Below are 9031 nucleotides of genomic sequence, written 5' to 3'. Positions count from 1 at the left end.
CGAATTAATCTATTTGGTACCACTTTCAGGTTTTTTACTGTGTTTCTCATTTCTTAATTCCATTGTGTTTCTCATTTCTTAATTCCATTTGCATATTTTTTCAAGATTTGTGGACGTTTTTGCCCCTGGGCCCACCCGTCAGAACCAAAGAGAGATATTTCTCTCTAGATCGATCGATCCCTCCAGTCTCGTCACCGTGAGCACCAACCTCGCCGCCGGGCACCGCCAACCCCGCCGCCGAGCACCCCCACTCTGCCGCCCAACACCGCCGCAGCTCGCCGCCGCCGCCACTCGCCTCAGCCCGCCGCCCCACCACCGAGCTCCGCCCCCAGGTCGCCGCCCCCGAGCGCCGCGCCACCACCCCGCGGAAGGGGAGGCGCCGATGCTGGTGCCGCCTCCAGACGTGCAGCTCATCTGGCTCTACCACTGCTTCCACCATGTGAGAGCTTTACCTGCCACCTTGGTCGCTTCAGTAAATCTTCTGAACTGAGAAGCTAACCTTGTTTAATCAATATATAGTGTTTGTGCTCAATGTTATTTACTAATTGTGTTTATGCACGGGGGAGCCGCTCGGCCTGGGCGGCGGCTCCAAGCACGGGGGAGGCGCTTGGCCTGGGCAGCGGCGCCAGGCCTGGGTGATGGCGCGGCGTTTGGGGGCGGCGCTCGGTGGTGAGGCGGCAAGCTGAGGTAAGTGGCGGCGGCGGGGTTGGCGGCGAACGGACGAGACTGGGGGGATCGATCGATCTAGAGAGAAATATCTCTCTTTGGTTATGACAGGTGGGCCCAGGGGGCAAAAACGTCCATAAATCTTGAAAAAATATACAAATGAAATTAAGAAATAAGAAACACAGTAAAAAAACCTGAAAGTGGTACCAAATGGACTAATTAACAGTCCTAATAATATATTATAGAGGGTATGCCGATTCGGTGGTAAAAAAGTTGAGGCACGCGAATTTGATGGTGAATAGTCTAAATTCTCATTAAATCGTTGGTATTTTGAATAGTAGTTTGGCTAGTGTTTAGTTTGCTATCAAAATATACCAATAAGACACATAAATTGCTAAAATATTTGGCATTATCAAAATTTACCTATGATTTGGTATTATTAATATTTTGCATGGTAGCAAACAAAACAAGTCCTATGTCTTTGGCTGATTGATTAGCCGTGTATGGCTGACTGATTGATTACTAGGGTGTCCTCGATGATCACCGTGCTTAAGCTGCTGTAGCCTGTAGCAGAGGGCGATCATTGTCGCTAGTCAGTTCGTCATCAGAAACGCGGAGGGGAGAATGGACGGACAGCGTTGGATGCCTCCCCTGGGAGGCAATTAGGCAAAAGCTTGGCGTCTCACGCGATGTTTCCGCGCACGCTAGCGTCTTCCGGATTGGAGTTTGGGCTCTCCTGATTTGTTGTTCTTGTTGTTTTTCTTTGATCAGGTGTATTTGAGACGCCTGGTTTACGGCAGAGAGGATTGCTTCAGGAAGCAAACCCGGGCTGCTGCCTCACGCCATTGCTTTGCTTCAAGAGGGCGTATGGTATCTACGTAGATAAATCATAAATGGTTGTATTTATCTCGTCGTAATTAATGGGTGAAATTGGAATCTCTACTTGTTTAGGTACTTCAGCTAAAAGATGGAAAAAATTCTTTCGTAAAAAAAAAATGATTTACAGAAATGCACAGTACAGCGTGTGTTCTAGCTACCTGCTTTGAGCCTGAGGCCCCCGTTGTTCGGCTTATTGATGGAATAAGACAAACGGCATATTTACAAACGAAAAATAATCTGTGAATAGAAATTTTACATATGTGTTCTTAGCGATTTAAAATTAAAGGCTGAAAAATAAACTTCGATAAAAAAAACTCAAAATCAACCTCAAATTTAAAGTTAAAAATTTAAAAATTGGTTGATAAGCATAAGCATTAGCGAAAAAATGAGGCTGTTAATCTTACCCCCGCGTGCAGGGGAGGGACGTTGTATGGTCTTGAGCTAGGCATGCTGAAAACGCCAGAAATCGAGCTTAGCTCCTCATGATCATCTGCAATTGAGCTCGTGCAGTGAGGGCCACCCATGTGCATGAGAGAAGGGTCGCGCATCCCATCACCTCCCTTCAGAGTTGAAAATTTCGGTTTATTTCCCTTTAAAAAAATTCGGTTCAAAATATTACAATAAGCAATCAAATATTTATCAAATTTGAATAGCTTGACTATATTAAAAAACAAAGAAAATCTATGTAAATTTCGGACGAAATAGTGTCAGCCGAGAGAAACTCCCCGAAATGCTGAAATTTGACTACACTGTGGTGCAATTGTAAGTACTAGTTTTTTCTTTTAAGGAAAGAGTATTTGAGGTGGTTTAAAGGACTGATATTGAAGAAAGCAATTTTTAGTGATTTTTTATAACTCTATTTTCAGTGATTGATTGGGCCAAAAAAGAAGACCTTAAGATCAAAGTAACCCGTTAGTACCGTAACCATCCAACGAAGCTCAACGAGTGAGAGCAAAGCCAAAAATCCAGTGTTGATTTCTGGACGGAAAGTTTTCTGACTCCAGATTCCCGGTCTTATCAGCAGGCTACTGTCCAACCCACAAGACAACAACACTGATGATCCTATCCTAATCCACGAGGCCTCCGACGGCTCAGATCCAACGGCCAGCATCAAACGGACGGTCCAGATCTCTCCAGCGCACACAGGTGGTCACACGAGGGCTTGTTCGCTTTATTTCCCAAATCAACCATACTAAATTGGTAATATCAAATTTAGATACATTTTAGCATTACCAAATTTTGATAGTATAAGACTATAAGTTTTGTTTGCTTTGATGCATTTATCAAATTTTGGTAGAGTTTTAAGAGAGAAAGCTTCTATAATTATCAAATTTTGGTAAAGTAGTAATGGTTGAAGTGTGTTTAGTTTATTGCCATACCAAAATTTGGTAAGATTTAAGTAGCAACAAACTGAAATAGCCCATAAATCCAAAGGAGAAAAAAAACAAGTAGCTCCTCAAATCGGATCATTTGTAAATCCACACTGCCCCTCTCAAATTCACCCGAATTATCCGATAATTTTTGCAGATTTCGAGCTCTCCCTATCATTTACAAGAAATTTAACAATAAGCCACTCAATAGAAGTGGCTTTAACAAAATGCCATCATGTAGAACGACCTTATAAAAATGCCACTCCATAGAGGTGGCTCTTTAATAGAATGCCACTTTTGGGCTGTTTTGATGCTTTTTTTTATTTTGTTTATATTTTTTTCCAGACCTCGCTCGTGAAATGACCGAAATGCCTCTTCCTCACCTTGTCGCTCTTCGACCTCGTCGTCATCATCGTCGGCGCCAGCGGCGAGGAGGCAGGAAACCGATGTGGGGGCAAAGGTGGCCCCTCCCACGGCGGCGAGGTGGAGTGGGGTAGAGAGCGATGAGGCCGAGGCGCGGTTGGGGTCCACGAGGTAGGTCGGCGAGAGGAGAACGTCGAGGCAAGCCACTGAGCCGTACGCGGTGGCGACCATGAGCGGGGTCAGCGGTTCCGTGCCGCGAGCCAAGGAGTACCATGGTGCGGGCTCGTCGGTGAGGGAGGGGCACGCGGCGAGGAGCTCCCTGAGCCCTGCCGCGTCGTTGTCGAGCTGGTACCACAGTGTGGGCCCGTCAGCGAGGAGGGGCACGCGGTGAGGAGCTCCTCAAGCCCCGCTGCATCGTTGCCGGCCTGGTACCAGGGGTGGTCCTCGTCGATGGCGGAGAGGTAGAAGCGAGAGGGGAGCGAAGAAGAAGAGGGAGTGGCCATGGACATCGCCGCAGCTAGATGCAGCGAGGTGGTCGGAGGTGGCCTTGGCGCTCGTGGAGAGGGCGTCATGGTCGCCCCCACTACAGCGTTGCCGCCCACGCAAACCATTGTTGCCACCGGGGAAGGAGTCCCCACAGCCATCGGCCCCTCCTCTACTCTGGACATGTGAGAAAGGAACTAGGGGTAATTTTGTCATTTCACACATCATGTCTGTTTAAAAGCTTCCAAACAGCCTAAAGTGACATTATGTTTAAGAGCCACATCTATTGAGTGGTATTTTTATAAGGTCATTATAGAGGATGGCATTTTGTTAAAGCCACTTCTATTGAGTGGCATGTCGTTAAATTTCTCATCATTTACTATCCTTTAGTGCGTGGAATTTTGATCGCTTTCGAGGTTCACTTGTTGTGAGAAATTGTCCCCCCTTTTTCTCGCTCGTTTGAAGTTTTGATCCGTGTGTTTGCCTTCAAAAATTTGGATGCTATACTAACATTATTATCATTTGACATACTTTTGTGCCACACTTTAGCTAAGTTTTTGATGGGCTAATTTGCCTAGTACCATCACAAAAATCACAGAGTTAGAAAATACATCATGTGTCATTGACATGTGGGTACAGGCCCCATATGTCATTCTCACGTACGATGATATTTTACAACTCACGTATTTTTGCAATGGTATTTCCCAAATCTTCCCTTTTTTTGATCTTCTGTTTGGTTGGTTGAATTATGTGTGCTGGATATATATCGTCTTTCCGTACATCTTATCCCCATCAGCATATACGAGTTTCTCCTTTGATCAGTTTGAAGTTATCTGCTGCTCAGTAAATATATTCCAAACAGCATTATATGGGGTGTCGTCCTTTTGTCATCAGATTTCTCTGTGCTCTGTGGTGTACCGATTGACAACAACCAAGAGACATTGTCTTGGGAAGTAAACCCTGCCATTCATGAGTTCTAAAAAAAACCCTTCCATTCTATCTAATCAATTATCTGAAAATTTTCTGGAAAATGCGAAAACTACACTGTTCATACCCACAAGGTGTTCGACACAATGTCTGCCCCGGCCAGTGAGCCTGAATGCACGGCCCAAATCCATAACCTCTCACCATAGCCCAACTTCAATCCAACCTTTACCAGCCGGGCGCCAACCACGGCACGCCGCCGCCGCCGCTTCATGCCATCACCCACCTCCACAACCACACCTTGATGCCTTGCTTCGCTCCCTCCTTCCTGGAGCCATGGCGGAGCGTCGATCAAGCACCTAACGTGCATACACTCCGCCAGCAATCCAAAGCCAATCTTGCTGTCAAGACCCGGCGGAACACGATCCTTGGGCGTCGTTCTGCCACCCTTCAAGATCCGCCAAGTTCTCCGCTGGCCATCATGCGGCCCGAACCTCGCCGAGCTCTGCGCCCACGCCACTTTGCTCTGTTTGGCATCGCCTGGAGCTGAGCGCCGCCTCGTTTTCGACGTCAAACCGGATCCCAATGATCCATTTCATCTATAGCATCTAATTGAAGCTTGTTTGGTTTGGTGTCAAAATATCAACCTTGCCAAAATTTGGCACCGCCAAAAGTTGGCACATTTTGGTGTTATTAAATTTTAGTAGTGTTGGATGCGTTTAGTTTGTAACCTTATTAAAATTCGGTAGGGTTTGTATAAGAGGAAGTTTGTGAAAGTACCAAATTTTGTTAAGGTTTGAATAGCAATATAATATTTGTTTTTGTTAACCTATTAAGTTTTAGTAATGTCAAAATCCGAAGCCCTGTCCCCCATCTCGACCTCTACGTTCTACCGACCTATTTAAGGGAGTCAAGTTAGACTTTTTCCCTATTTTGTTGGTTCAGATCGTGGTTGGACTAGCAGGCCGAACCCAAGTTTTTCCTGGTTCCTTCCTCGAAACGAAAAACAAAAGTAAAAATTGCCGCCGCCGCCGCCGCTTTGCTGAATTGCTTCCGATCCAATCGAATCCCCTCTCGCTGGACTTCGCCCGACGACGATGGCACTGGCGTCAATACTCTCAGCGGAGTCATTTCTCATTGGTTTTAATAGTTTGTGGGTCGACATAGGGTAGAGGGATACAAATTAAGCTAGTATTGTGAAGAGACGAATGCAGATGTTCGACGGAGAGAGTACCACCAAATGATTAATTAGTATACATACGCTTAATCGGAATTTGACGAAAATTTAACGACTGTGAATACGTAAATATTGCTATGCAGATTGTAGATTCATGTATTGGAAATTCACTATGCATAAGCTACAATTAGGAAAAGGTGAAAACGATGATGCTAGCTATTATACAGATATATAGAGATCTGACTAGCATTATTAGTGCATTGATAAAATATTTGCATGAATTATCTTCTGTTCTTCATAGAGAAACTTCAGGCGTGCACATCTATTTGAGATATTATTATAAACAAAAGATCAACTGGGAGTTAAATTGCATGTTTTCCTTAAAAAAATTGGTGGTTCGGATCGTGGTTGGACTTCTTAATTTCCAAAGCAGGCCGAGCCCAAGTTTCTAAAACGAAAAATCCATAATCAATATAACTAATATAAATATTCGTATTTTTCCGGTCGTAACATCTAATTTTCGTCCATCTTTTGTCCATGCACAATCCTATTCGGTTAGCAATAGCCATGGAAAAATTTACAAAAAAAAAAAAACGGCGGCCGCCAACGCCACCACTGCCGTCGGAGGGAGCCGCCGCTGCCGGATCCGCACGCGGATGAAGCCGACGCCATCGCAGCCGTTGGGAGGGCGCCGTCGCCGTCGAGGCCGATGGGGAGAGAGAGAGAGAGGGAGGGACGGCCGTCGCCGCCGTCTCCGCCGCACCCTACCGTCGCTGCGCCAAGCCGATGAGACGGGAAGGAGAGGGGGAGAGGGAGCGCGGACGCCGTCGTCGCCGCCGTTGGGACGGCGCCGTCTCCGCCGAACCCCGCCGTTGCCGCGCCGAGCCGGCGAGAAAGGAGGGAGATGGGAAGGGAAGCGGCGCCGGTGGCGGGGGAAGCCGCCGGCTGGGGGGAGGGGGAGAGGGGGCGGCGCCGCCGGAGGGGAGGGGGAGGGGAAGCGGCGGCCCTCTAGCCTCCCTCTCGCGGCAGATCCGCCGTCGCGCCGCCGACGCCGCCTCTCTCTCCTCCCCCCAGCTGGCCGCCTCCCCCGCCACCGGCGCCGCTTCCCCTCCCCCTCCCCTCCGGCGGCGCTGCCCCCTCCCCCCCTCTCCCGCCTCTCCCCCTCCCCCTAGTCGCCCGCCTCCCCCGCCACCAGTCGCTGCCCACGGTAGGGCAGGTATGCCGCCGCCTCGCCTCCGCCGCGAGATCGCCGGTCGCCACCGCCGCCGACGCCGCCGCCACCGCCACTCGCCGACTCGCGGTGGGAGAGGGAGGAGAATGAGTTGGGGGGGCAGGGGGGAGGGGTGGGCAGGGTTAGGGTTTTGATAAGGCTGTGGGACGACCGGAAGGGACGGAATAAATCTATTTTAGGTCCCTCGGGCCGGAAATAAGTCTATATTATGTCCCTCAGGCCGAAAAAAAAGAGATGTTCATTTTTAGTGCTTCATTTTTTCAGAAGCATTTACAATTATAGTTATTAAATGTGTTTATTTCTAAGCAAACCTAAAAGGAAGGATTTTCTTTCTTTTTCCAATTAAATAATTATTAAATGATATTTGTATTATTAAAATTAGCAATTAAATTCTGAAAATTCCAATAAAATTCCAAAGAGCGTAACCAATCATGGAGAATTTGATAAAATTAAATTTAACAATGTCATTTTATTTCTCGCACTTGCTTTACTTGTAAATTTATTTAATTATACACATACCTACTTAAAAATACCAAATATTTCAGCGAATTTGTATTTTAATTAATTTGCATATTTTTACTGATCTGTGCTCTTCCCAGTGCAACGCACGGGCACTTTTGCTAAACCAAACAACAATTTGGTCAATATACACACTCCGTAATCACCCGGTGCAACGCACGGGCACTTTTGCTAGTAAAAATAAAAATCGGAGCCGCACGGCGTAGTCGGTAAATACTCGTCTTCTATCCGGTTTCCACTCGCCACCGCCGCCGCCCCTCTCGCTAGACGCCGCCGGCGGACGATGGCGCTGGCGTCCAGCTCGCTGCTGGATCTCCGGATATACGAGCCATGCTGTGTTGGTGGGTACCCGTCGCCCGACGAAAAATCTGCTTGCAAATCGCATCTGCTGCGCAAGATCGAGGCCTTCTACCCAAAGGCGTTCCAGCGGATCAGCCATCACCGCGCCGCCGCCGCCTCTGCTTAGGCCTCCTCGGGCTGGTCTCCAACATCGTCATCAACACTCTCACCCCCTCCTCCTCCGCGACGCCCGATCCCCAGGCGACCATGCAGGAGCTTGCGGTGTGGCCGCTCGACGGCATGAAGGCCTGCCTCGTCCGCTTGTTCCCCGACCTGAGGGAGTGGTAGGCCGTGCGCTACCTGTTCGTCGCTGGCGCCGACCTCGTCGTCGCCGCCACCGCGGTCCCGGCGGACATGGGCATGAAGAAGAGGAAGAGATTACTCGGGGACGACGACGACGACTTGGCCCTCAACGAAGGCCTCTACATGGCGCTCGAGTGCGGAGCTCTCACCGCTGGCCATCCCGACGCCGACCGCCTCGTCCGCGCCTGGCTCGCCGTATCCCGCCGCCGCCATGCACTCGTCCGCAGGCTCATCGGGCTGCTTGAAGACTCATACGGCGATGGCGGTGATGGAGACGGCTCGTCGTGGCCGTGGAACCGCGCGGCTCATCGTCACTGTCCTCTCAGTGTCGAGAAAAGAAGGGGAGTCAAATCACTCATTATCCTGGTCTCCTGGGAAATCTGGAAGGAGAGTAATAGCCGAGTGTTTCAAAGCATCGAGACAACACCATGCGGAATCATCGATCGGGCGACTGAGGAAATCTGGCTCTGGCGAGCTGGCGGGGCAAAGAGCATTCAATCTTTAATGCCAGATGACCGTGGTAGCACAACAAATAATCTGTAGTTAATTTTTTTTTCCTCTCCACACGTTCTTCTAGTGGACGCTCCCCCGCCCCCCCCCCCCCCCCCCCCCCCCCCCCCCCCCCCCCCGCCCCCAACTCTCTTCCTTTTTTTTTCCTTTGTAAGTCCTAGCCTTTTGGCTATTGTACAGTGTTTCCCCCTTATTTAATACAAATACACCCTGTTGGGGTTTAAAAAAAAGATTTCCACCAAGCCATGCGCCGCATCCTCCAAGCGG

The 9031-nt window shown here is 48.8% G+C and overlaps 1 long non-coding RNA gene across 1 annotated transcript; it reads left to right on the top strand.

Moving 5' to 3' along the window:
• Window positions 1-43: 43 nt before the first annotated feature.
• LOC127786228 (uncharacterized) lies at window positions 44-4081 on the top strand. The gene is made up of 4 exons (XR_008019933.1): window positions 44-687; window positions 1438-2490; window positions 2567-2691; window positions 3261-4081. It is a non-coding gene; the product is annotated as an uncharacterized LOC127786228 (long non-coding RNA).
• Window positions 4082-9031: the final 4950 nt, after the last annotated feature.

This window comes from Oryza glaberrima, chromosome 10 (assembly GCF_000147395.1).
Source record: "Oryza glaberrima chromosome 10, OglaRS2, whole genome shotgun sequence".
NCBI lineage: Eukaryota > Viridiplantae > Streptophyta > Magnoliopsida > Poales > Poaceae > Oryza > Oryza glaberrima.
Note: the sequence above shows the minus strand (reverse complement) of the source record. Positions and strands in the feature narration are given on the sequence as shown.